The 27863-nt window shown below is 39.3% G+C and overlaps 1 protein-coding gene across 1 annotated transcript in view; it reads right to left on the bottom strand.

Moving 5' to 3' along the window:
- LOC115421075 (low affinity immunoglobulin gamma Fc region receptor II-like) overlaps positions 1 to 27863 on the bottom strand; it is a 299216-nt gene that overhangs the window by 235429 nt on the left and 35924 nt on the right. The window lies entirely within an intron of this gene.

The following is a 27863-nucleotide window of genomic DNA, read 5'->3' as shown; positions in this document are numbered from 1 at the left end:
TGTCATTACATAAAAAGACTAAAGACACTGGATTTTCCATATTAAGACTGATAATTGGCATATATCTTCTCTTGACTTTGTGAATATGTGATGTACATGGATAATACATGGTTTATGTACACAGAATACAGGGATGATCATTTTAGTGGCAAGTATGTCTCATTCTAATTGATATTGCTTCAAAATGAAAAATATTACCTCTCCAATTTCTTTATATGTTGTAGGCAACATGTTGGGCTACAATTTTCAGGAAAAGTCGTCGCGGGGTCATTTGTCCCAAACTGTCAATTTCAAGGTCAAAATATAGGTCAAAAGGTCATGATGAGATATATCACTTAAAAGATAAAACTAATGATGTACTTAGATTTCTTATGATCTCCCCTTCACAAATATACTTTATTTTTGAAAATCGGACCACTGGTTGCAGAGAGACAGCACTTTGAAATTTGGCGTCCACGCCCTTTTTCGCGAAAAAGTGAAAAAAAGAAATGGCGATATCTCAAAAACCGTTGGTTCGATTTTGCTAAAATTTGAAAATTTGGCTTTTCTGGCTAGGATTTACCTATAAACCAATTTTCATTGAATCTGGAGGAGGTGGGGTTTAAAATGTCATTTTTTTTTGGGTGATTTGACATGGAACGACCCAGCTGGACAGTGACATGGTGAAGTGGTTTAGAAACACAGCAGACATGACAGGAGACTGTATTCAGTTGTTTTAGTCATGTTTGGCCTGATTAGCTGTTGCCGATCACCTGCACCTGAGCTTCAGGTGTCCTGTTGATATACCTGGTGGTGTTGCCCTCCCTATGAGATGAGGTGACGTTATGACTACAAATGGATTGTGGCTGTCCTACAAGGAAACAATGAAATTAATGTAATGAAACAGTGTCTTTGTCTTGCTATGTAAACATAGTTAATGTGGTTTGATATCTTTAGCTGTATGACTTTACATTACGCAGAACAGTATAAAAATTTGTCACAGTATCATAACAACCAAAGAAGACACTTCAAACCAGAACTTTTTAACCCTTTTATGCATGAATTGTGAGAACCTTTCTAAAGATATTTTCCTGAGTGTTTTTATTCCTCTTTAGGCATGAAAAAAACAATGCAATTGAGGTTTTTTTTTTTTTTTTTTTTTTTTTTAAATCTGTTTCACCCTGACCATATTTTCAGGGAAAAATGCCTTAAAAGATATACCTGAAGTAAATGAAGAATTACTCCACAGTAATAAGGTTCATATGGATGTTCTTGGTGTCTATGGACATTTAGAGACCTCACAGAATCTATTCCCATTGTCTAAAATGTTATATCTATTACTATGTCTGAGTAAACTGTAACAAACTAAAAGAGAAATTTGAAGTTTTTATCCTTGCCTGTTTTTTTCCCTTATTTGACAGAGGATAACATACTGCTAACGATGAGTCCATGAAGAGAGATGCCATTGATCACTTTCAGCAACTCCTTGGCAACAAATGTACAAAAGTTGATATAATTAGAGCAAAGGGCAAAGCCTCCAGAAAGGTTTTAGTAAAGATAAAACCAGGCTGACATTCTATTTGGCACAGTTTGGCACCAAAGTGTGCCAAACTGTGCCAGCAGTTGTGCCAAATGGGTTATTTTCCACTTCCAATAAAAACTGGCACTTTTACATAAGTTATATCCATTACAGGAGTCTACTACCATCTACTGGAGCTTTTAGGTATGACATTTACCTTGTGCTTCATCAACTTCTACCTTTGTGCACAGAATATAATCAATTAAAGCATATCAAAATGTATCATTTTGTCTCCAAATTGAGTAGTTTTATTAACAACTTCCTCAAAACTAACTATATAATTGTAATAAAAATAAACAGTAAAAGTAAATATCCAAATTTAAAGTTGAACAAATGTGCAGTAAAGATGTAAACAGTCCACTTCAAACAGACAATATAAAGTTGAACAAATGCTAATGTGCTATAAAGGTGTAATAAATCCAATTAGAGAAAAAATAAATATCAAAATCAGTGCAAACAATGTACTCTTCAAAACAACTAATACAAACATTCAAAACAGAAACAGTGCAACAAACTCCAAAAATGTCCATTGGCTATCATGAGGTGGGGGCTGGCTGGCTGGCAGCAGACTGAGTTGGAAGTCCCATGTTGTGATGCTCCAAGAAGCAGTTTCTTTCAGGAACAAGGCAAAGTGAAACGCTGCACTTGGAGCAGTAAATGGGGGTCTTCATGTCTTTCACCTTACAGACAGGTGTCTGTTTTGCCTTCTCCTTCTCCTTGGCTGCACAGACCACACACTTCCTATGGTCCTGAGTGCCAGTTCTCCCTTGAAAAAACTGGCATGCAGGTGTTGGTGAGGCTGGGTCGGGGGGCAGCTTCAGCAACTACAGCGTTGGCGTGCTCAACGATTTTCCTCATGAGGACCTCTCTAAATTGTTTTTGAGACATGGAGGTCTGATTCTGAGTGCAAAGAGGTTACCCTTACAGATCCACATCATGTCTCCCCTCTCAGGCTTCTTTTGGAGGTCGTTGATGGTGGTTCGTGGGAATCCCTCTCCCTTATTGTGCCACAAGCTGCTGTGTGATTATCTGCCAGCATATTGAAAAGCAGTGGGCTAGCGTAAAAGTTATCAACATAAAGGCGGTAGCCTTTTCCGAGGAGTTCAAACTTCATAGTGTCCATTACAGATGTAACGCTGAGGCCATCCTGCTTCTGTCCCCTATGTTTGACACTGGTCTGATCCTTTCCTTGATAAATAAAAAAATTGAAGGTGTAGCCAGTTTGGGAGTCTGCCAATACAAATAATTTGGAAGCAAATTTTGTTGGTTTATCTTTCATATATTGTCTGAATCATATTCTGGCTTTGCTTGCCACCATCCTCTCATCAACTGATATGTCCTGGTGTGGTTGGAAAACAGAGTAACAGGCGTCCACAAGCTCACCATAAAGTGGCTTGATTTTGAACAGCGTGTCAAACTGGGGTGTTCCTCTTTTTCTTTCATTCTCTTCATCTTCATTGACATCAGAAATATGTAGAGACCAAAAAATGGCTTCAAATCTGTCCCTGGACATGGTGCTTTTGGGGAAAGGAAAATTATATGGCCACTTCGTCCCCCAAAAATCAGCCCTAAAGGGTACATGAACCAGGCCAGACAAAAGGATGACGGAGAGAAAAATGTAAAAAGTGTCAGCTGAGAGGGGAGACCACTTGTAAAGTGCACCTTGTGCCAGCCATCATGCAGCATTAGCGTTGGTGTTATTTATTATTGTATGCAGTACATTACCACTGAAGAAAAGTTGGAAGAGACTCAAAGGAGACCAGCTGACTGTGGTGTCAATCCTGGGCCAGGTGGGCTCAAACCTCAGTGTTGGAGGATTAACATCTGGCCTTTCCTTGCTGTGCCACCTCTCCTGCTGAGACTCAAAATCTCCAGCGTCCAACCTTGGCTCCTTGCTGGTTTGCTGGCCCCAGCCCCGACCCTGATCCTGGCCCCGGGTTCTTTTTGATGGCCCTTGGTCAGGGGAAGATGATGAAGATTCTGAGTCCGCTAGCCTGTGTGTTGGAAACATGCGTGCTGGGGGAATGTAGTAATCATCTTCATGAGAGCTGTATGAAAACAGAAAATAGATGTTAGAAAAATATCAAAGGAGTGATAATTACATCAATCTGTAAGAGCAGAAAAGCATCTGAATATAAAGATGAAGCAGTACTGCATATACTAACGTTCAAGTTTGGAATCACCCCTCTCTTTCCTTATGTTCATATCATATTCAGAAAAAGGTATGCTTGGCAGAACAATTCTAACAATAAAACAATTATATATTTTTGCTTTAGACAGCTGGTTTAGTGTTTTGTGATTGTTCTGGCCATAAAAATATACAAATGGAACATGCTGGGTGAATGAGGGTTGCTAAATATTCATGCCATTGGTTGAACATGGCAGGAATATTTGGCTGCACTCTTTGGCTCAGCATTGTCGATTTGTGTATTTTTACGTCCAAACATTTATATCACAATAAACCAGAAGTAATTCTTAAGCAAAATATATAATTGTTTCATGGGTAGAATTTTTTGTATCATTCAGACCTTCATCTGGATATGATACACTATATTGCCAAAAGTATTGTCTCCCCCATCCAAATAATCAGAATCAGGTGTCCCAATCACTTCCATGGCCACAGGTGTATAAAATCAAGCACCTAGGCATGCAGACTGCTTTTACAAACATTTGTGAAATAATGGGTCTCTCTCAGGAGCTCAGTGAATTCCAGCATGGAACTGTGATAGGATGCCACCTGTGCAACAAATCCAGTGGTGAAATTTCCTGGCTCCTAAATATTCCACAGTCAACTGTCAGCTGTATTATAAGAAAGCGGAAGTGTTGGGAACGACAGCAACTCAGCCACGAAGTGGTAGGCCACGGAAACTGACGGAGCGGGGTCAGCTGATGCTGAGGCGCAGAGTGCGAAGAGGTCGCCAACTTTCTGCAGAGTCAATGGTACAGACCTCCAAACTTCATGTGGCCTTCAGATTAGCTCCAGAACAGTGCACAGAGAGCTTCATGGAATGGGTTTCCGTGGCTGAGCAGCCGCATCCAAGCCATACATCACCAAGTGCAATGCAAAGCGCCGGATGCAGTGGTGTAAAGCACACCGCCACTGGACTCTAGAGCAGTGGAGGCGCCTTCTCTGGACTGACCAATCACACTTCTCCATCTGGCAATCTGACGGATGGGTCTGGGTTTGGCAGTTGCCAGAAGAACGATACTTGTCATGCATTGTGCATGTGTGCATTGTGCCAAGTGTAAAGTTGGTGGAGGGGGGATTATGGTGTGGGGTTGTTTTTCAGGAGCTGGGCTTGGCCCCTTAGTTCCAGTGAAAGGAACTGGGAATGCTTCAGCATACCAAGACATTTTGGACAGTTCCATGCTCCCAACTTTGTGGGAACAGTTTGGAGCTGGCCCCTTCCTCTTCCAACATGACTGTGCACCAGTGCACAAAGCAAGGTCCATAAAGACATGGATGACAGAGTCTGGTGTGGATGAACTGGACTGGCCTGCACAGACTCCCCGCCCCATAGAACACCTTTGGATGAATTGGAGCGCAGACTGAGAGCCAGACCTTCTGTCCAACATCAGTGTGTGACCTCACTAATGTGCTTCTGGAAGAATGGTCAAAAATTCCCATGAACACACTCCTAAACCTTGTGGACAGCCTTCCCAGAAGAGTTGAAGCTGTTATAGCCGCAAAGGGTGGACCCACGTCATACTGAACCCCATAGACTAGGAATGGGATGGCACTGAAATTCATATGCGAGTCAAGGCAGGTGAGCAAATACTTTTGGCAATATAGCATATGTCAACATAGGGAGATATAGGGGTTAGGGCTGTAGTGATGCACAAATCTCACAATACAATACACGATATTCAGCCCACGATATGATTCGACGTGCTTCGATACGATTCGATACACTTACATAATTTTCTGAAAGATTTTAAAGGGACGGAGTGATTTTGGTGACATCTTGTGAGTGTTCCATTGACTTGGATTGAATTAGTTGAACTGAAAACTGAAAGCATCGATCAGTTACACAATTATATGGCTCTGACCGGACAGAGAGTCTACAGCTTGCAAATCCTGGACAAATGAATCAAAGATGTGATGAGAAAATTAGTTTGATTTATTGAAACAGTGCAAACTGTGACTTATAAGCCTTTGAAAAGTGCAGTATATATAACCCCCTTATTAAACTTTTTATAAAAGCATACAAATCAAAACTTCCAAGAGGGATAATATCACAGCTTTATAAGAATATTTCAAATCTTAATAATCAATCCGCCAAATACATTAAAGGAAAATTGGAAAAGGAAGGAGGACTTGTAATAACAGATGAGAACTGGGAGCGAATATGCACATCTCAATTGAAAAACATGAGATCTCATGTGGAAAGAATATTGTTGTAAAAACACATCAAGCTTTTTCATAAGCCCATGTCAGACTGTACACTTTTCCCAGGTAAATAGTAAATGTTGGACGAACTGTGGCTGTCAGCTGGCCCATTACTACCACATATTCTGGGACTGTCAGAGTATATAAAACTACTGGTCTGAGATCAATAAAGCAATACAATTAATTTTTAAAACATACATTCTCTCTCACTTCAGAACTATGTATTTAGGACTTAAAACACCTGCTATGAAAATAGATGAATATCTCTGAATGTTCTTTTGGCAGCAGGGAAAAAAGCAATAACATAAAAATGGATGGCACAAGATGAGCCAGCTGTTCAGTAATGGGTTCAAATAACATGGGACATTTACAAAATGGAAAAAAAAAAAAAAAAAACATCACTGTTCATCTAAAATTAGAAATATTCATCAGACATTGGGAAAATTGGAAAATTATGTGAAACAATACATGCCAAATTTTACTTTGGTGATATAAAGAAGACTATTTGATTAAATATGTCCTTTTTTACTTTTTATTTTCATTCCGTGTTAATGGTGCTCATAATTTTTCTTTTCTATTGAATATTATACAAAGCTAGATATGTCCATATGTCCATGCTGTTCTCTCTGGATGTTGAAGGAAAAAAAATTAGTTCTAATCCCTAAGAAATTGGACTGAGACTACCAGAACTATATCGGCCTCACTGTACCTTGTTTGAAGGGGAATGTGCGCTGTTCAGACAGAGGGGGGGTAGATGGTATGCGTGGTGTTCGGCCGTGGATGGGGGGGTGCATGCGTGCTGGCTCCGTCGGGGGGGTGGGCAGGGCTCGGCTGGATTCCTACTTATAATACTATGAGATACGGGGCAATGCGGACTGTGCCGCCGGTGGATGTGAAAGTGAAACTTATTGCTCATTTATGCAGAGATGATTTTTTTTTTTTTGTATGAAATGTATGGTGTGGCGGTAACAATTTTGCCATGGCGCTGCATCGCTTTCCTTCTTCTTTTTAAACCCTAATTGCTCTCACACATCTGCTTTTAAGTATGAAGGTGCTGGATTTATATTCGCCGCCATTTTCTTGAATCTCTTAGCTCTGAACATGAAGAGAAAGACGTGGGCGTCTGTGTAAAGAGAGTATCTAGACACGTAAGTTGCTAGAAATGCTCTACAGCGACACTAGTGGCTGGCTAACCTAATTATTCTTCCTGCAAAGCAAATGGGGAGATGGGTGGCGAACGGAGTGCCAGACGGAACACGGGATTTGAATGGGGCTTAATGTATCGATCCTTGCGGCTGAAAAATCTATACTTTCTGGGGAAACAAAATATCGATATATATTGCAGAATCGATAAAATCGCCCAGCCTTAATAGGGGTGATTCCAAATTTTTGAACAGTAGTGTATATGATGTCAACTTGACTCAACAATTACATAAGTAATCAGATCACAAATCTTGAAAGGACAGGCAATGCCTCCTTACATGTGCCAGATGGGCTGGGAACCTCACTTTCGTCTTGCTGGGTATGAGAAATGAAGACAATATTATTTGGGACTAAATACATAATAAAATATGTACATTTAGTCAAAATAAATAGATAAATGTAGTTCAAATATGTAAAAATACTTTTCAGTAGTATTGAATGGTATTATTATTACTATTGCCCACATAGTTGGATTAGCATTTTTTTTTCTTTACAACTTCACATGAAATGACTGTTACAATGTGATTTATTTTTGACAAAGTGAATAAATCCTCAAAACTTCATTGATCTGTTGTTTGTAATCTTTTCTACTGATGTGTAGAAATAACAATAAAATGAGAAATGAGGCTGAAAAAAATTACATCTTTATAGTCAACAATGTGCAATGTGTGTTTGCATGTTTATATTGTAAAATGACGAGCATGTTTTATTTTTTATTTTTGATAAACGAATCATAAAGAAATAGTTCACAATTTCAAAGAAACAAAAACTTAGTCATATACTGGGTCGATTTCCATTTGAAATAACGCCTCCTCCACTGACCCGGCACCCCCACTGCTGTCAGGGTCAGATGAGTCAGAGAGTTCCACATCTGACCGTCTCTGAATTTCGGCTAATATAGCTGCCATGTCTTTGTCTGTGCGGTACGCCTTCTTCGCCATTGTTTTCACGACAACACGTCCACACGCTAATATTGATCAAACTATACAAATTCTTGTAAACAAGAATTCGAAACCTACCAAACACTCAATGATGTTCAATAAAATACACTGCCACTCACTGAAACTCTCTAAAACTAATAACAAACTGACTAAATATTACTAAAACAAATCTCAACACATCCACTGGATACACGACTCCGTTACTCTGTGCGCCCTGTGTAAAAGTTCCCTGCTGGGTGATCGCCTCAGGCATTTTACACAGGGGTTTCACACCTCATGGGTATTGTAGTTCATTGAATGCTTGGTGTCAATCGATTCAGTAAGATCTTAAAAGGACTACAAACATGGCCGCATCATGGCTGGATTGATGATGATATGCATAAACTAATTGTTCTTGTCAGAGATTTTCAATACCGTATATTTCCCCACACAAAGATTAAAAATCATGTTTGAACATTAAAGTTTGCACTAAAATACACTTCTGATGTACTTTTATTAACATTAGGGTCTAAACTTTGAGCAAAGTTGAAAAAAAAACATCCATTGTCCTGATTTATTATATTTTTATAGTAGATGAATAATAACATAATTTTGATCAGGCTTAAGAACTCTACAGTAGGTGCTGTATATAGTGTCTTAATAATATTAATTGAACTTTCAGAAAAAACAAATCATTCCAAGACTAAGAATAAGTATTCCCAACTGACACAATGGAAAGCCTTTTCAGCTTCTAAACTAACCAGCACAGATTTACAATTATTTGTCTGAACATTATGGATTATTGGAAGAGAACGTCGTATATTGTCCTGAATTTGTCGGCCACTGACAAAACTGGTTTGGTCCTCGTCAATCAACTCTGAGGCAAATGAGTTCAGCCTGTTAGTCATGATAGATGCATATAATTTATAATCTTTGTTCAGAACCGATATTCGCCTATACGAGCTGCACAGTGTTTTATTCTTATCTTCTTTTGGTATAACTGTTATAATTATTGTAGACCACGATGGTGGTATTGTCAATTTTCCTAGTGTCCAGTTCAGTGACTTTAATAATACCGGAGACAGTTCTGCTTCAAATGCCTTATACTGCTCAGCTGGCAGTCCGTCTGTGCAAGGTGTTTTATTGTTTTTTACCTCCGCCAGGAGGTATTGGGATCACTTTGCGTTATGTGTTTGTTTTAGCAAGATAACTTAAAAAGTTATGGACGGATTTTCATGAAATTTCCAGGAACTGTTGATACTGGCACAAGGAAGAAATGATAAAATTTTGGTGGGGATCGGGGGTGGGGGGGTCATGGGGGCCCACTGATCTGCTTTGGCGGAGGTCTGCGCTCTCTGAGTGCTTTTCTTGTTGTAAATTTTTTTAATCTCATCTCCAACTCTTTACTGCTTGTAAGCTTAGTTAAACTTTAATTTTTACAGTCTCCAATTGATTTTATTTTTTATATATATTTTATATTTATTTTTATATAATTGTTCTCTTACAGCCTTCAGTGTGTTGTCCATAAAATGTTAGGATCAACTTGTCCATTGTCATTTAATTCAAAAAGTTTTTTTTTTTATTTCTTCTTTTACCTCTTTTATGATATTCTAATTATTTAGTAAGCTTGTGTTTAGTCTCCAAATATTTTTTTTGGGTCTTGTATCCAAATTAAGTGTTAAATAAACTGGTGAATGATCTGATATGTTCCTAGTACTGATTTCACAACTGTGTTGGTCTTCACTTGTCCATAACTTTTAGGACCCCCTGGTCTCTTCTTAGATCTTACTCCACGCATAGTATATCATTTTAGAGCTAAATAAAATTAATCAATCGAGTTTTGTGGAGTTTCCTCGTGTCTGATCAGGACAGGTAAAAGTTTTAAACCGCCAACTTGAAACACTCACCGGAAGTCCCCGTCAAACTTGCTTTTTCACATTTATTTATCATTAAACATCAGAAAATACACACACGTTAAATCAAACAGGCTGTCTAATTACAACAATTATATACAATATTAAAATTAGGGCTGCTTCTGCTGCTCCTCTGTGGGACTGTCCTTAATTGGAGTTCTGATGTCTTTTTCAGCTCCTGTGAAGCACATCCACATTCCATCCTACTTATAATAGTATATGGGGGGCAGTGTGGTCCGTCCAGTACCACTGCACTACAGCCAAACCTTTCCAGTGGAACCGCTGCATGCACCCTGTTCTGTGTGTATGTTTAAAAGTAAGGTAACTAATTTAACCACCCCCGTGGCTTCAGCTGCACAAGGCACTAGTAGTACCATCTGTTCCATGCAGCAATGGAAGAATGTGAACCTAAATGCAGATCTAGACATGGGTTTATGCCTGCGCTGTGCTTTGGACGTTTGTGTTTATGTGAGCTGACTTACCCAGTTGAAGGCTGTCCTCAGAGAAGTCCTCCCTTTTGTACTCGATTCTTTCTTGTGCCAGACGAAGGTCTGTGGCACTGAGACAGCTGTCTTAACAGTTCAACTTTCTGGTTGGCTGCTCTATTGAGCCTTACTAATGTATTTATCTGTTTAAAGCTGGTTTCCCCACAAACAATGACCATCTTTGCCAATTTCCTGTTTTGAGACAGCCTCATCTGCACGAGTACTGTGGATAAAACAAAACCAGGCGTTGGAAATTGGGTGGACATGGGAAGCCAATTCATAAGCTAAAGTTTGGGTCAAATGGTAACGAAGAAACACACAGAAGCGTATTGCATTCACACAAAAAATACAATTCAGCTCTGTTTTTCCGAATTAACGAGATAATTATCTCGTAATTATGAGAAAAAATAAGTTTTAAAAAAAATCAGCTCTGTTTTTCCGAATTGAGATACTGTTTTCTGAAAAAATTCGGCTCTGTTTTGCACGTTTTCTCTCTGATGTTCCCGGTGATTAACCTGGATTTAAAAATGTTCACAGTTGGGCTGATTTCAGTTCAGTTGGTAGCTTGTTCCAGTTTCCACAACAAAACAGCATGCATGTCATTTTTCCAGTATATCTATGGTCATGTGTCATACATACAGTACAGTCACAACACAGTGAAGCTCATGCTTTGGGCCTTAGACTCAAACTGTGTAAAACAAATATAAACAACAGATCAATAAATAGATTCATTCATACCATCCAAGTCTTGACCTTTTTCGACATGCTGCTCATCACAGACTTCATCACTGCTTTGACGACATGTGACTCTTGTACAGCTCCCACATTTTCAGAGAAAGCAACTGTTTTGATAGAAAACGCAACAATTTTGTTATTAATTTCACCTCATAGTTTTTACATGTCGAACATTAAACAACATCCACTTTCAGTGCAATTCCCTTATAAACATTTATTTTCTACTCACTTTCTAAACTTAAATCTATCTCATCCAGAGATTTTCCTTTGTAAATGTCGATCCCACACTCCACTGCCATAGAAGCTTGCTGATTTTTGCAAGCTGGAGTGTGTTTTCTGTTAGCCGGTAATATTCACGATAGACACAAATATCGTGTCCCATGAATTTAGCAAGCTGATCCAACTCATTGTCTTTCAGGTTCATTATCTGGCTCAGTGTGGCCACATGTTTCCTCAGGTGCATTGATGTGTGTCAGGCCTCCGTGCCCCTCAGCTGCATATTTTCTCAGTCTGAACCTTGAAGAGGAGATTCTGAGTTCTGTCGTCCCAAAACATAGTCATTGCTGTCCAAAATGTCACTGTCCTCTTGCCCTTCTTTCAATAAGAAAATCGAGGGACTTAGTCATCTCTGTCGTTAGGACAGGCCCTTTACGACCCCTCTTCCCTCTGATCACCAACCTAGTGAACTCCTGACTTAAATGCTGTTCTAGTTTTGAAATGCACTGCATAATATTCTGATTGGAATCTTCTGGGGCTCTGTCCTTGTAGGTCTGCAGAAGTATGTTTGCTGCCTCACCTTGCTGTCTTCGATTAAAAAGGATGATTTGTGCTAGAAGGCATTTACTGAGAGTCTTGTGTGCAGTGGGGTTTGGTCCCTCCAGGAGTTTTGCTTTTGACTTCTCCTCTGTGGACTTCAACACTGTAAAGTTTCATTACATCTTCTGTGAGTGAAATCATTTTATTTTGTGTTCCATCTGTCCTCCAGATTCATTCGTAGAGGTCCCACTCCCCAGCTATCAGACCTTTAAAGTTCTTTACTCTGTTGGTAGAATCGTCATCCTCAGCCTTCACTCGTTGCCGTATCATTATCTCACATGCTGCCTTCAGTGAGTGACCTAATTTCAGAGCAAGAGATGGTGTCTTGTACCTATACATCGAGGTGGTGTAACCCGATGTTTTGTTTTTTTTTTTTACTGCTTTCACAGCTAAAGAAAACTTAGGTGGTACTAAAATATCTTGTAGGTTCTGTATTTTTCCATCACAGGACTTTGCAGTGAGGACAAATCTACCTAACTCCCTCATCTTTTGACTGACATGACCATCTTTTGATTTGTCACTCCCATGTTTCTCCAGAAGTTGGTCTCCAAATTCACGAGTGGATAATTTTTTACCTCAACAGACACCTCATCAATAACCATTCTGCAAACTATCTTTTGAGCACCTTTCTGATGCCTATCTTCTGCATGGGAGAAGACATGCAGCAGCAGTTTGAACTGTTTTTTCTTGGAATCAGCTCGTTCTTTCATGGTTTTTTTTGTCTCCACAGATCATCTTTTAAGAAGAACCCATAACAGACGTTGCATGGTCGAAAATCTTCTGCATCTGCTCTTCCTGGCGGCTGTCTTTACGTTATCTCACCCTGTCCGTTCTTCAACACATTAACGTTATGAAAGTAATCACTCTTCCTGCGAAGCAGCTCTAATATTTGGTGACATTTCTTAGATTCCGGTAGAAGACGCATGGCTTGAACCACTTTTGTTTTCAGCTTTGTTTTTCTGAGTAAGATGCTGTGCTATTTTACTATGTGGTGTTTGGCAATACACACCATAATATTTCTTGTCCCACTTTGGTTTTTCTACCTTAAAACAGGATTTCACTGTAACAACAAATGACCTACCCATTTTTTTCATCAGTCACATCTGAGAGAAATTCAGTGAATAGGCTACTCATTAGGGTCAAGGGAGGCCATCTAAGCACTAACTTTAGGAGGACCGGGCAAAATGTCCTCACAACGTCTGTGTTTTGTCAGGGGTTGGTCCCTCACAACTACATAGACAAAAGCACACACACACACACACTTGTTTTTTCCTGTTCCGTGGGGACCTAGTGTATCTTTTCTCTAGGTGCCTACACGTGGGGACAACACTTTCTAAATGAACTAGAGGCTTGGTTTTAGCTTCTGAAATTTTTAAGGGACCCAAGAACACCAATTATCAACTTTAATATAAAAATTTATCAAATTTTGAAAACTGTAAATTTGTCATGTTTTTCCAGCCAGGTGGGGACGTGTCCATTTGTTCAATCAGCAACTACCACCAGGTGTCGCTGTTCAGTTCATCTGTAGGGAACACTTACATACATACAAAAGAATGTCAAATATGAGCAAGGGGAGTTTTTTTAAGTCAATACAGACCTGTATCTGGAAGAGTGCATTAAATTAGAAGTTTTGTTTAATATTTAATATGATTTTTCTGTACCTGGTAACTTATTTACCGCCCAGTGATCAGTACTGGAGTCCACTTTAGTGTTGGATGTACACCATTTTATTGAAATGCATTAATTCAAACATTTCAATGTTGTGGGACAAGAACATATATGGATATAATCCAACATGTATATCTGCATGCATAAACATATGCATAAATGAAACAATTTAATGAAAACACAGTACGTATACACACTGTTATACATAACGTCACTATCTGTGATAAAACTTTCACTTAAACAAAGCCCTTACAGAACGGTTATGGCGCAAACAAAAGGCCCATTCCATTTAGCTCAACGCTTACCTTTTTTGAAAGTCTCTCGTTTTAATGCATCTATACGATTTTTCACATCAAATTTCACTCCCTGCCATGTCCTGCCTTGGAGCTCCACTGGTGATGCTTGGATGCACTTCATACACTGGGCTTTCCCATGAACCGTTCCATGGTTAATACAGTCCAGGGGGGTTTTCTCCACCGCTTGGATTTCTTCTGGGCTCCACTTGACTCTTCGTTTGTCCTGGAGTGTCCCAATGCTGTTGTCATTATGTTTTGTTTTTAGCTTTTTTTTTTTTCTTTTTTTTTTTTTTTTTTACAGAGGTGGCAAAATTAAGTTGCCCATCAGGGAAAAATAAAGTTGTTTGAATTGAATCTAAAGGTTAGATATGTTTTATCAGGTCTTTGCAATCTGATTTTCTTTCCACTCAAATATTCTTACCTTAGGCTGAAGGCAGATCTTCGTTTGTCCAACTTCAGTGGTGCATTTCTTGGTTACCCCAGGTTGACCTAAACACAGCAGATCTATTTAGTAACTGAGTTTACAACAGTGCAAGTAGTCGGTGTGTTTGCTTCTACAAGTATCTTAAATCACTAGTTTAACAGTTGAACTTCTTTTACAGTATTTGTTAATAGCACTAACTCAGAAGCTGTTCCCCATCACCATTTAGTTTGATCCTGTTAGCAACAGTTTTTAAAAAAGTTTTTCCTTTTATGTTATGCAATGACATTTTCATTCATTTGATGATTCAGAAGATGAAGGTGAAAATGCAGTATCCCTCTCAGTTGAGTCAACCTAATCTTCAGTGTCTCATCCACTGTCCGCTGACATTTTCTCTGGAAAACACAGGAAGAGCATACAGTATATCAAACTATTAGTTGGCTCAAACGATTTTAAGCAAAATAAAAAAGGGCAAAGGAAGAAGAGCAAGGATGGAGCGAGAGCTGAACAGCTAACAATGACCTATATATGCTGGCAGCGAAAAGTTAATATTCCTTGTTTATACCATTCAAGAGAGCAATTTAAAAGGAAAATATACAGTATCTAAGGTTAAAAAAACTGGCCAAACCAAGTATAAGAATCTGAAATATGAAAAAATGCCCACTGTGTTTAGCCTCGAGCTTTTTCTTTGAATATTACCATTATTAATCTCTTGGAGGGAAAGAGGAGTCAAATGTAGTTTGTGATGCACCTTGTGGATCTACCTGTGGATCTTGTGGATTTACCTTGTGGATCTATGCTGATCTCATCTAGGTTTTTTTCTTTGTAGCTGGACAGCTGCCCTTGTTCCAGTGCCATCAACCCTTACTAATCTTCGCCAGCTGTAACGTCCTTTCAGGCAGTCTGTATATTGACGATGGACTCTGATGTTGTGCCTGAGGAAGTCCGCCAGGTCGTCCATCTCATTGTCCTTTAGGTTGAGAACCTTTGACATGGTGGCCATGTGTTTTCTAAGTTTAGTTGAGGACAGTGCTTCTGGGAGTGTTGCTCCACAGCTTTGAGCCATCTGACGAGTAACATCTGATCCTCTGAAGTGATTGAGAGTCTGTGGTCTCCCAAACCATGTAGGGATTGCCATCCAACGCATCACAATTACGGCGATTCTGGACAAGCAAGTCCATTGATGACACCATATCAGGTGTGAGGAGAATGGGGATCTTTCGGCACGTTTACCTTTTATCTCAATTCATTGGAAGTGCTTACACAGTTTTTTCTCAACCTCGGACAAACCAAGCTCCACATCTGGATGAGTGACAGGGGTATCTCTCAAGGTGAAAGCATTCAGAGGCATTTTGGATACCTCCCCCTCTCTTCTCTGGTTGAAAAGTATCACCTCACATAGAGTGACTTTGGCGAATTCAGCCAGTTCTTCTTCACGACTTCTTCTTTGAGGTTCCTCTGGCACTCCATCCTTTTTCCTTCAAGATACTGGTGCATCTTTTTCATGTCTTCAGCAAATGGAAGAAGCTGAGGAGCATTCCATTTCACCTCATTCAAATTCCTGAGGGTCTGGGAAGACACACACTCACTCCATTTGGGGTCACAGATTTGTTTAAAGACCTGCACATTGTGAATGGCATTGTCATCGCCTGAGATCATAGCCTCACATTACAGAACATCAGCACTTTCTTGAGATTGTGACCCAGCTTAAGTACTAAAGACGGTGTTTTGTAGACATTTGTTTTCTCTATCTAAGCCAGCGACTTTCTTAACGGCTTCTATGACATGAGGGAAGTTGGCTGGCACAAAGAAATCTGACAGGATCTGTAACTTGCCATCTTTTTGTCCTTAAAGAACTCGCCCAGTCTCACATATCTTCTGTCGGATGTATCCGTGTCTTGTAACATCTTGACCATGCTTATTGAAACAAGTGTTCTCCAAATTTCAAGATGCACTTCTCACTGCGGACAACCTTTGTTAGTCATCCTCGTGCATGTCAATGTGGCAGCAAAGAGGTGGTGTAAACGATGAAGAATAAAAGGACCAAATGAGAATATAAACTAATATTTAATAATTGGCGACTGGAACTAATCCAATTAACCAAATGGTACAAATTAATATAACAAAAGGAACCGACAACGCCACCCCCAGGAATTGCACCTGGAGAATAAAAGGAAATATAAGGCACGCAGGTAAGTTGGCCTCCAAAACAGGGCATGAGACGTGATTGAAAAATATATAAATTAGTTATTTTGCCAATAGAAATTCTCTTTTCTTTTTAAAAAGACTAATCCATGCACATATTACAAAAAGAAAGACTAAATGAGACTGGAGACGGTGGGTGAGCGACAGCTAGTGCAAAGCAAACAAACCAAAAGAAATCACCCAATACGCGTGGACAAAAACCCTCAGTGACATTAACTGCTCCCAGGACACAGCAGACGAAGAAGGGGACACCAGCCACCAACACCACCACCAATCTCCAGCAACTAAAAGGAAGAAAAAGATTAACAAGTCAATAAACAAGTCACAATGTAATAAAAACAAATCAAATACAACTAATTACATAAGAAATTCAAAATAAACAAATTGAGACTAAAATAATGGATCCAGATGACAATGATTAATAAGAAAACAAACCAAATACAAATTAATTGCATAAAGAATTCAAAATAACAAATTGAAACTGAATAACGGATCCAAATGACAATGATAAGTAATTGCACAGACACGTCATTAATACAATTAACACAGGACACGCAGCACAGTAAAAGGCCCTCAGTGCTGCTCTGGAGTGCAGCGCGTGCACAGAAATCACACGGCGGCAGCAGGCCGACGCACACGCCGGCAGAGCACAGCCAAGCGACCGCCAGCTAGCCGCAAGCAGCACATAATAAGTCAGTGTGGGGGAGACGCATCGGTCGGCCCAAGCAGCAGGAACACCACGGAGAACAACACTCATGGAGGGACAAAACAGCAGTAGCCACGCGACTCACTCCTAATCATAGAGAACGATATTAGTGTTAAACGTACCAGAGGATGTGTCGGTCGCTAGCTATGCTAACACATACCTGATTCAGTTCCATACGGACGAGACACAGAGAGAGGAAGGGGCGGAGGGAGAGAGAGAGAACGCCGGCCCCCAGCCTTCGATTACCACCTGCAGCCACAGCAGTATTAGCCGCCAGACAGTACCAACTATAATGCAGAGAGAGCGGACACATACCAAGCCAGATGCAGATCGCCCAAATATGCCGAAACGGCACCGAAGCAGCGGTCCTGACAAAAATACAAATGCTATGAGCACAGTCAAACAATATGAGCAGTATGAGGAAGCAGCAGGTAGCCATACCTGCAAGACCAACACGTCGAGCCCGGATGTGACGCACGAGCGGAATGTGGAAAAGGAAGAACCGGTGAGAAAATCGCCCCTTATATATCAGCGCCCCCCCTCCTCTCAGTGACGTTATTAGCAGGGCTGGTCACGATAATCTATCCTGCTACATCAAGAACTAGTTTCCAAAACCGTGCTTTGACGATGTCTGGTACTGGCTCTGCATATTTACAAAGGGCTTGGACTCGAGATGTTCCTGGCTTTAGTCCTTTGACTTGTTGACTCAGCTGACACCTTTGCATATGCCTCCACAGTGATTTCCTCTTGAGGTAACCCTCACAGTTGATGCAGTGTAAGTACTCACCAGCTTTTGCAGGTTTAATGGATTGTTGACGGGGTATGACCATTCCTTTTCCCTCTTTAAGCGCTTTATTATTATGGGCACATTTCCTTTATTTCTCCAAGACAACTGCAGCCTTCGCTCTTTAGAGCCTTTGGGACATTTCAGTACATTTGCCACTTCTGGTTTATCCCTGTGTTTGGATTGACATGTGGCGTGACATTTTGCTGTAAGGTTTACTGCAAAATACACAATAAAACCTTTTATTGTAAAGCCTGCCACCATCTTCTTCTTCTTTAGGGTCATGACTGTCACATCAGGAGACAAGGACTCTGTGGGGTCACTGACATCAGGTGAAGAAGATTCTCTGGGGTCATTTACAGCTTGAGAACTAGAAGGGGTCAAACGTCTTCTCTTACGTGTTGGACTTCAGAGAGGAAGCTGAAGTTGTTTTCTGGACTCTTCGTCTTCTTCCTCTTGCTCTGTTTAACATCTGGTGAACTGTCACTGTCTTTTAGACTGTTACACTCAGATTCATCAGATTCAGGAACATACTCGTCCTCACTGATGTCAGAACTTGGAGACTCCTCTGTGTATCCAAGCATTTGTTGTTAAGCTGAAAAAAAAAAAAGGATCTTGTAAAGATTTTCAAATTTATAACCAAAATCAGAATAATCTAAAAATGTCATTTATAATTAAAGAATGTTGGGGAAAAAAAACACTACCCCAAATACTCGTATGAATATTATTACTATTTTTATTTAGGAGCTCAAATGTTTTTTCCAACCTTTTTAAGCCTCACCTAGATTGGTTTGAACTTTTTTTTCAAACATTCAGAAAACCATAAAGACACTTACCTGGAGTACCACAATGTTTTATGGCAATAAGTCCCTTACATTTGTAACTCCATTACAAACACGTTATTTATGCAAAATTAAGGGGGGGGGGGTTTGTATCGCCAAACTGTAACTAGGAAAACCATTTGATAGTAAATTTCTTATGATTAAATAAACTCCGGTTATCTTATGCCACACAGTATATTTTTCTAGAAAGTTAAAACTAGAGGCCATATTGAAAATTTTTGGGTTTTTTTGTTTGTTTTATTAACTTTTCATATTTTTAAAACTCCAGGTTATGTTTTTCCAAATTGATCAAATCTCTGGATTCTAGATGCATCATCATGGTAAATTGAACAGTTAAACATCATTCCAATGTTGGAACATAATTGAGGGATTGCAGCCTTTCATAAAATCAAGTATTCCATTACTAACTGCTGATTTTCAGGCCTTAGTGGAACAAAATTAATTTGCTCTCCATCTGAAAGACATCTGGACTTTTCACTTACTGGAAAGCACAAACTAAGATAAAGTGCATGCAATATGCAAAATGTACATTACAAAAAAAGGAAACTTTGACTCAACTATTGAGGAAGCACGTTTTCACCCTGACCCAATATCTCTGACCTCAAGGAAAAAACAGCCAATAATTACCAAGGCACATGCATCAAAATCCACCTTTAGAGAACTCAAATTATCAGCAGACCTCACAATCAAATCAGGAGGTCAGCAAAGATTCACACCTGTAACAAACAAGGTTTCCCCAAAAACAGGCGATGGATTTACCAGCACACGACCATTAACTGAGTTCTTGGACAGCTTAGTTTTAAACACTGAAGAACACACTAATAAGCTAAAACAGAATGTCTAACATCACTGAGTTTCAAGATTATGACAAATAGTGCTACGAGTTAAAATAACAGATGGACACCAAGTGCTTGTTGGGTTAGATTTTAGGCCCTTTCCCACGAAGGAACTTTTGCAGGAACTTTCTGTATTACCCTGAACTTTCAAAGTTCCTGGTGCGTTTCCACCGAAAATTACCCTGGTAACTGACCCTCCCCCGCCCCAAATTTACCCCGAAGAAGTTCCTGGTACAGAGGTAGTACGTTCCAGATTACCAGGAACTTTAAGGGGCAGGGCTGTGTTCTGGAGAAGGCTGAGTGGTGGACTAGACTGCAGCATTTACACATTCTGTTCACCGCCAATATTTCACTCATTTAATTTCCATAAGCTTTGTATTTTGATAATTCGGAAAATGGACCAAAAGAGAAGCTACAACAAGTGGACGGACGATGAGGAAATTCAGACGGACTTTGAATCGCCGACACAAAACCAGCGAGTAAAAGCTGTCGGAGCCAAATATAAGACACACGCCTAAAGAAATACGAGGAAAGAAGAAGAAATTTATGCGGGATTAAAAGAAACTAAAGGACCACAATGGTCGCAGTGGATCAGACTGTCGAACAAACCAGTGGTATGTATATGACACAAATATTCACTGTTTAGGTGGTTCCCTGCTGTAACAGTAGTCAGCGGCATCAGCTGTTTAATCAAAGGTGAAGTCCGGTTAACCTAAAACTAGTCAACAGTCTGACGCTAAACCTAAATCTGAGAACTGGATGTATTCATGTTGTCGCCGTGAGCTGAACACTGATTTATTCTGTATGTTTGGTGATTTCCACCGGAACTGGACCGGACGGAGTCGCCTCTTTTCTGAACCTGTGGCTCGTTTGTGTCCTGGTCCATCGTCTCCTGCTGTTTACAATGGCCCAGGTCAGACATGTCACATGACACACCCACTGGTAGGAATCTGTCATCATGTGTTCTGTTTTTCATTTATGCGTCTTTATTACTTTTCCTGTAGGAAAGCGAAAAAGGGACTGGGACCATGGAATTCCAGACCGGCTGTCCTGGACTAGCTGGACCACACACTGGTCCAAAAGCCTGAACCTTTCACACGTGTTTATTTCCCTTTTAAGAGATAGGAGGTGGATTGATCCAATAAATCAGTAAGTATCAATGATATCAAGTTGGAATTTGAAAGTTTTACAGATCTGACTGGAATATGACCAAAACATGGGCTATTTCTGTAATAGAATAAATACACATAACTAGGTGATAATAAATGGCATCTGGATACATTTCCCAAAGCTTTTCATTTGGCCGGTAAGCTACAGGGACATTGGTCCTATTTTTTTATTCATAGTAGGGCTGCGTGATTACAGCCAAAATGATAATCAATTATTTTGATCAATATTGTAATCACGATTATTGATCATGATTTTTCATCATGTTAAGGAAAGCATCTATTTTTATTGCATTACTTTTAAACAATATGTGACCAGTTTTCAGTGCAAAATTAAACTTTAAATGAGAATAAATAATAATAATATAATATAATAAAATAATAATAATAATAAAATTACCCTAGAATTTACTAAGGGTTAACTGAGTAAATATGGTATTACAGAGTGCAATCTCAAAGTGCAACTCAGTGGAAACAATTACAGCTTATACAGAAAAGGCATTAACATGAGGCTTAAGCTTACAGGTTTTTGGCAAGAAACACCAGTCTGTCAACATCCTCTGGCTTGAGAGACGAGTGAAGGCAGGTCACTACGTTTGCCCCAGTGCTAAAGACCGTCTGACGGGGAACTTGTTGCAGGAATGCAAAAGTACTTTTTTTGCCAGCTTTGAAAGTCGTGGGTAGAGTTTCTGATGTTCCTTCCACCAGTCCAGCAGGTGCCTTCACTGTCAAGGTTGGCACACTGTAGGTACGACTGAAGTTCAGAGGCTATAGCCTGTTGTTCCTGGTGAGGAGAGGATCATGGTGTAGCTGCCCCAGTGACCTTGAAGAAGCTCCCTAAGGTCTTCTTTTTCTTAGATGTATTGGGTGCATCCTCTGCACTGTCTGCGATCCCTCCACATAGATCAGTTGGGCCCTTCTCTTTGAAATGTACATGATAAAGTAAGAAAAACAAATTCAGTCTTTTGACACATATTTTACATCCATAATCAGATTACAGCACGTCAGTGACCTCCCTGTTTCTGCATCCGGTTCAGGTTGGGCTCATCCTCACCCTTACTTGTAATGCTAAGGCAGTCTGTGGATTAGAACCCGCAGATTCGGCCAGTTTTTTCCGTTTTGAAAAAGGACAAAAAACGAAGATATGGTAAGAAACATAATGCTTGCTTTATGTCGCTATAATGCTATATCTCTTGTTTGCTCTGGTTATAAAAAAAACATCATATCTCTGGGTATATTTGCTCCATCAACATCAAATAAAAAGTGGGAGAGTGTGTCAAGTCCGCATTTTCAAATGCAGTTGTCCCCAGTAGTCTGTGTGACCGACTTCCAACGCTACGATGTGTTTAATGTCATGTGATTCAGTCATGGAGCCGTGACCGTGGACCCAGAAGGGTTAAACATCATTGCTTCCAAATTACTGCATTGCACACTGATAATGTTGCAGATGATGTGGTCCTTGTGATAAAAGCCAACACCACCACGTTGTTCCTTGTGTAAAGTGGAAAATGTTTCCATATCACTATAACATTGGGATCTAGCTTTACGGTGAAACGTCCTTCCTGCCATACAATGTCACTGTGTGTTGTGTTGTAGCCATGTTTCTGTGAGACAAATCAAATCAGTGTCCAACATCCTGCGTCTGGTTTTAGATCGCTATGTGTGCATCTAAGCCTTGAATATTAAATAAACACACTTTGACAGAAGCATCTGATCTTTTTAATGGAGTCTCTTTATATTTTTCCATTGCCTGTAAATTTTCATCTATATCACTTTTTACATAAATAGCAGTGGCTTTAAAATTCTGAATAAGATTTCCTATGGATGTTACACGGCTTAAAACTAAGTAAGCTTGGCCAGCAGAGAAAATCTTTTTCAGTGACACTACTGCTTTGTCTAAAGTTACTCAGCCTTGCACTTTATGTACTGTGCAGGCCCAGGTTAGACGTAACGGAAACTGACGTCGAACTCCACCTCTGTGGGAGACTTTGTCTTCATCAAGTCAACTGGTGTGGCATTTTGAAGACCAGGCACTGTACATGGAAACTTAGCTCTTAATTTACTGCCAATTCTTTCATCATTAAAATTTACATAAATAGCTTTTGGGGAGTTTGGTAATTTCATCCAATTTTATAAAACAAACGGTGCCAAAAACTCCATTAACAAGACCATCTGAAGTGTCTGTTTTCGATGAGCATGACACAAGCTTTGGAAAAACACTCAACAGTTTACTTAAATATGTCTGTTTGTCAAAGGTATGTGAAGTACTCTTATAAAAGTCATCCTGTTTGAGGATTTTTGTCAAAATCTTGGGCTTTAATCTGAAAAATATCAGAACATACCTTGTGTAACAATTAGTTATGGGTTTCTATGTAAGTATTTGTTGCAAAAATGTGACGGTCTTCTGTGTCATCACCCATCCCCGTCTCACATTGTTTGAATAGTTTCTCATCCTGGGCATTAAGTTTGTCTCCTTTCTTATGTTTTCTGATGCAGTTTAGTGTCACAGCAAAATCTTGATTTTTCTGTCGCGCTATTTCTGTTAGTTCTATGTGTCTAAAAGTATTTCCCCACAGGTTAGTCTCTACCTGATCTGTGTATAGAGGCCTTCCTTTAACTGGTGGAAGTTGATAAAAATCTCCAACAGCTATTACACCAGTGTTTCTCAAACTGTGGGGCGGGCCCCCTAGGGAAGGCGTGAAGGCTTACCGGGGGCGCATGGGACCACTCCTAGGTGTTTTTTTTTTTTTTTTTCTTCTTCTTTAGGTTAGAACATGTAGCAGGTGGAACTAATGTTTTAGTGTTGGAGCCCCCTGGACTCACTTTAGGGATGTACAACAAACAAATCCACTGCTGTGGTGATCTGTTACTATAGACTAACAAAGAGTTTAGGTTTGGAGAATGGACAAGGATTGGACTGGGAAAGAAAAATGTGCAGTGTGTCTGTTTTTAGCTTACCGGCTGATAGGCTGTAAGCTATTGTCGTCATGCGGCCTCCGTCGTCGTCTGTTGTCGTCCGTTACAAAAAGTTCAATCATCTTCGTCTCCGAAACTACAATTCTGATTGACTTCAAACTTGGCCAACAAAAGTTAGTGAAATTATTTGGATCTGGATCTGATGCGACTTTGAAAAATTTCCCCATTGTAAGAGATAGGAAGTGGATCGATGCAGTAAATAAATGATATCAAGTTGAAATTTCTACAGTCCAGCCCTGATGGGGAGATGACCAAACATAATGGCATAATGGTGGCAGATTTTATTTCCTTGCCTATTTCTCACATAATCAATTTGAGTTTAGCAGCTGGTGTGTTTCCGTCACAATGGAAAACAGCAAAAACTACACCTTTAATTAGAAATAATAAAGAACAGTTTTCAGGCCAAAACAGCAGACCAATAAGTTTGTTACCAGCAGTAAGCAAAGTTATGGAAAAAGTACAAATGGGTCACTCCACACTACAGCACTTACTCAGATTACTGATCACTGGCTACAGGAGATTGATAATAAGAATTTGGTTGGTGCAGTATTCTTAGACCTAAGCGCGGCCTTTGATGTTCTAGATCATAATATTCTGTTAAAAGAGTTAGGTGGTTATGGATTCAAACCATGTGCTGTTAAATGGATTGAAAGCTATCTCAGTAATCGTGAGTATACAGTCTACTTTAATGGTAGCTATTCAGAGGTTGAAAACATGAGTTGTGGGGTGCCCCAGGGTAGTTGTTTAGGACCTCTTTTATTTTCAATTTTCACAAATGATTTTCCTCTGGTAACTAAACATGCAACCATGGCAATATATGCAGATGACACAACATTATATGTATCGGCAAAAAATGTAGGTCAACTTAATACCATCTTAAATAAGGAGTTAGACTTAGTTACACAATGGATTACAGACAATAAATTACTTATTAATGCAGGCAAAACAAAATGTATGGTTGTTGGTTCAAAATATTTCTTAAGATGTTACCAACGTTGCACTTAACTGTGGGAGAAAATGTGATTCAACAGGTAGATGAAGCTCATTTATTCCATTGTTGTGGAATGGTCAAATAAATAATATATTGCAAAAAATGGGTCGGAGTATAGGAATAATTAGACACTCTAAGAAATTTATTCCTTAATGGTTTACCAAGCTCTTAGTTCAGTCATTAGTATTATCTCATATGGATTCTGCCTCAGTTTGGTCAAATACCAATGAAAATAATTTACACAAATTGCAAGTCGCACAGAATAAAGCAGCATGAATTGTTTGGGTTGCCCTACAGAACTAATAGAACCACATACACAACAGTTTGACATGGTTAACTGTAAATCTAGGTTGAAATATTCTTTATTATCATTTATTCGTAACATTATCACAACACAAACTCCAGAAATTATTTACAGAAACTGTCATTTTTTGCTGATTAACATAATTATTGTACAAGACAAACCAGAACCACGGTGTGCTCTGCCTTTAGGCAGAACAAATCAATTACAGAGAACTGTTTTTTATCGAGCCATGGTTGCATGGAATGGATTGCCAGGGTTTTTGTTGTCGGAAAATAATAGAAAATGTTTTCAAAAGAAAGTAAACTTTTTTTGTTTACACAACAGGCATGGAATGGAATGAATATTGCTAATATTGAAAGATGTTTCAGGATTTGTATCAGAAAGCTATTGTTTGGTGCAGGAGTACAAATGTACAGCATTTATTTTGTTTGTCTCATTTGTATCAGACAGCTATTGTTGGTAAGGAGTATGAATGTATTGTAGTTATTTTGTTTGTTTATTTTAATTGCATTGGGCTGTTGTATATGTCCTGTTTGTGTGTGTGTGTGTGTGTGAATGGTGTAAGATTAGTGTTAAAATTTAAAACTGTAATGTAGAGGAGACCCCAGGAAGAAGAGCAACTGAAACACCAGTTGCTAATGGGGATCTTCAATGAAATGAAATGAAATACTATTCATACTGTCTTCATATTAAATGAGAAAACATTCAATATTAAATGTTTGGAGAGTTCTTTCTATTTGTTCACAGCAGGTCTTCAGTTATGTTTCCTTAAACTTGTTGGTTGTATTGTGTTTAAATGTGTCTGTTAAATGTCCAAACTGCAAAGAAATTAACGTTAGTTGACTCAGTTCCACCCGTTCCAACCTGACAATTTATATTGAAATTAGGAACCAGTTATCGCTAATGTTGCAGCCCCCGATGAGAAATATCACAGAACATTCACCCAAACACACGTGCAGCTGTTAGTCATGCACATCGCCAGAGAAAGCCGACTTTGGAAACTTTAACCCTTTATAGTTGACTCATTAATACTCAGAAATTCAAAATTTAAACCCTAGTGTGTTATTGGAGGACATAACAAGACTTTATTACTTTTGTGAAATTGTTCAAAATGTTTTATGTAGAAAGTCAAGGTTTGTGAAGTTACCGTATTTGGTTCCTTACCAGTAAGTGGCAAACAAAAAACATAAAAATACAAAAAGTAAATATAAAAAAATACAAGAAAAACACATGTAAGGTCAAAGGAACATGTATTTTAGAACATTAGACCAACATAAGTGGCCAACATCCACGTCATTCCTTACATTAGTACCATTACTTTCTCATTACTTACATTAATACCATTACTTAATCATTCATTACATTAGTACCATTATTTCATCATTTATTGCATTAGTACCATTATTTCATGGTACCTAACAAAGCAGTTACACTCACTGTTCATGCAGAGGTGGACCTTACAGACCCTGTAGACCACATTGGACCTGAGATTGTTGACTCACTGTCCTCATTAAAACTGTTACTGTCACTGTTTTGTAATGTGTGCGGAAATTACCCAAAACAGCCACTTGCACAATAAAGGGTTAAGAACAGCTCACAAGCAAAAACTAAACATGGGGAAGTACACATTTAACGTCTGGTTGGAGAAAAGATCATTCTCAACCTGGTTGCAGGAGTGAAGGGGAACAGCTGAGAAATGAGCATTAAATTCTGTTCTAAGTGGTCTTAAAAAAGTCTTACAGGGCTCATTTATCTAGACCCACTTTTATTAGGGTCTAGATAAATAAACCCCAAATCCATTTATTTGTGTATTTGGACCCTAATAGTGGATTTCTACAACCTGTTTGAATTCCTTCTAATTCAAGGCGGGGCCTGAAGTGGCTCATACACATTTAAAGGGCCAGCGCTCCAAACCACTTTCTAGTGTCATTACTCAGAAATCGGACCAATGGCCCTGTAGCTTACCGGCCAAATTAAAAGCTTTGGGAAATGTATCCAGACGCCATTTATTATCACCCAGTTCTGTGTATTTATTACATTACAGAAATAGTCCATGTTTTGGTCATATTCCAATCAGATCTGTAAAAAAAATAATTCCAACTTGATATCATAGATAGTTACTGATTTACTGGATCAATCCCTTCCTATCTGTTATAATGGGAACATTTTTCAAAGTCGCACCGAATCCAGAATCAAATCTGGATCGAAATAATTTCAATCCCTTGTGTTGACATCATCATACAGAAGCTGTATACCAAGTTTGAAGTCAATCAGAACTGGAGTTTGTAACGGATGACAGATGACGACAACAGATGACGATGGATGCTGCATGATGACAATAGCTTACGGCCTGGCGGCCGGTAAGCTAATAAACAAAGCAAATATCTCCTTTAAAGAGTCTTAAATTGAATTTGTAGAAACCTGTAGGAACACTGCACATAAGTTGCAGTGGTCTTAGTTTTTAGCTTACTGGCCGACAGGCGTAAGCTATTGTTGTCATGCGGCGTCTGTCATCGTGTCCGAAGAGGTCCAACTGGTGCCAGGCACCATCCATGACACAGAGGTAGAAGCTGTCTCCAGTTCAGGTACCTGGGAGTCCAACTGGACAAGTTGGACTGGTCCTGTCTATGGAGACTCTGCACAAGAAG

Source organism: Sphaeramia orbicularis, chromosome 6 (assembly GCF_902148855.1).
Source record: "Sphaeramia orbicularis chromosome 6, fSphaOr1.1, whole genome shotgun sequence".
Lineage (NCBI taxonomy): Eukaryota > Metazoa > Chordata > Actinopteri > Kurtiformes > Apogonidae > Sphaeramia > Sphaeramia orbicularis.
The sequence above is the reverse complement of the archived record's forward strand: the minus strand, read 5'-3'. Positions and strand labels throughout refer to the sequence as shown.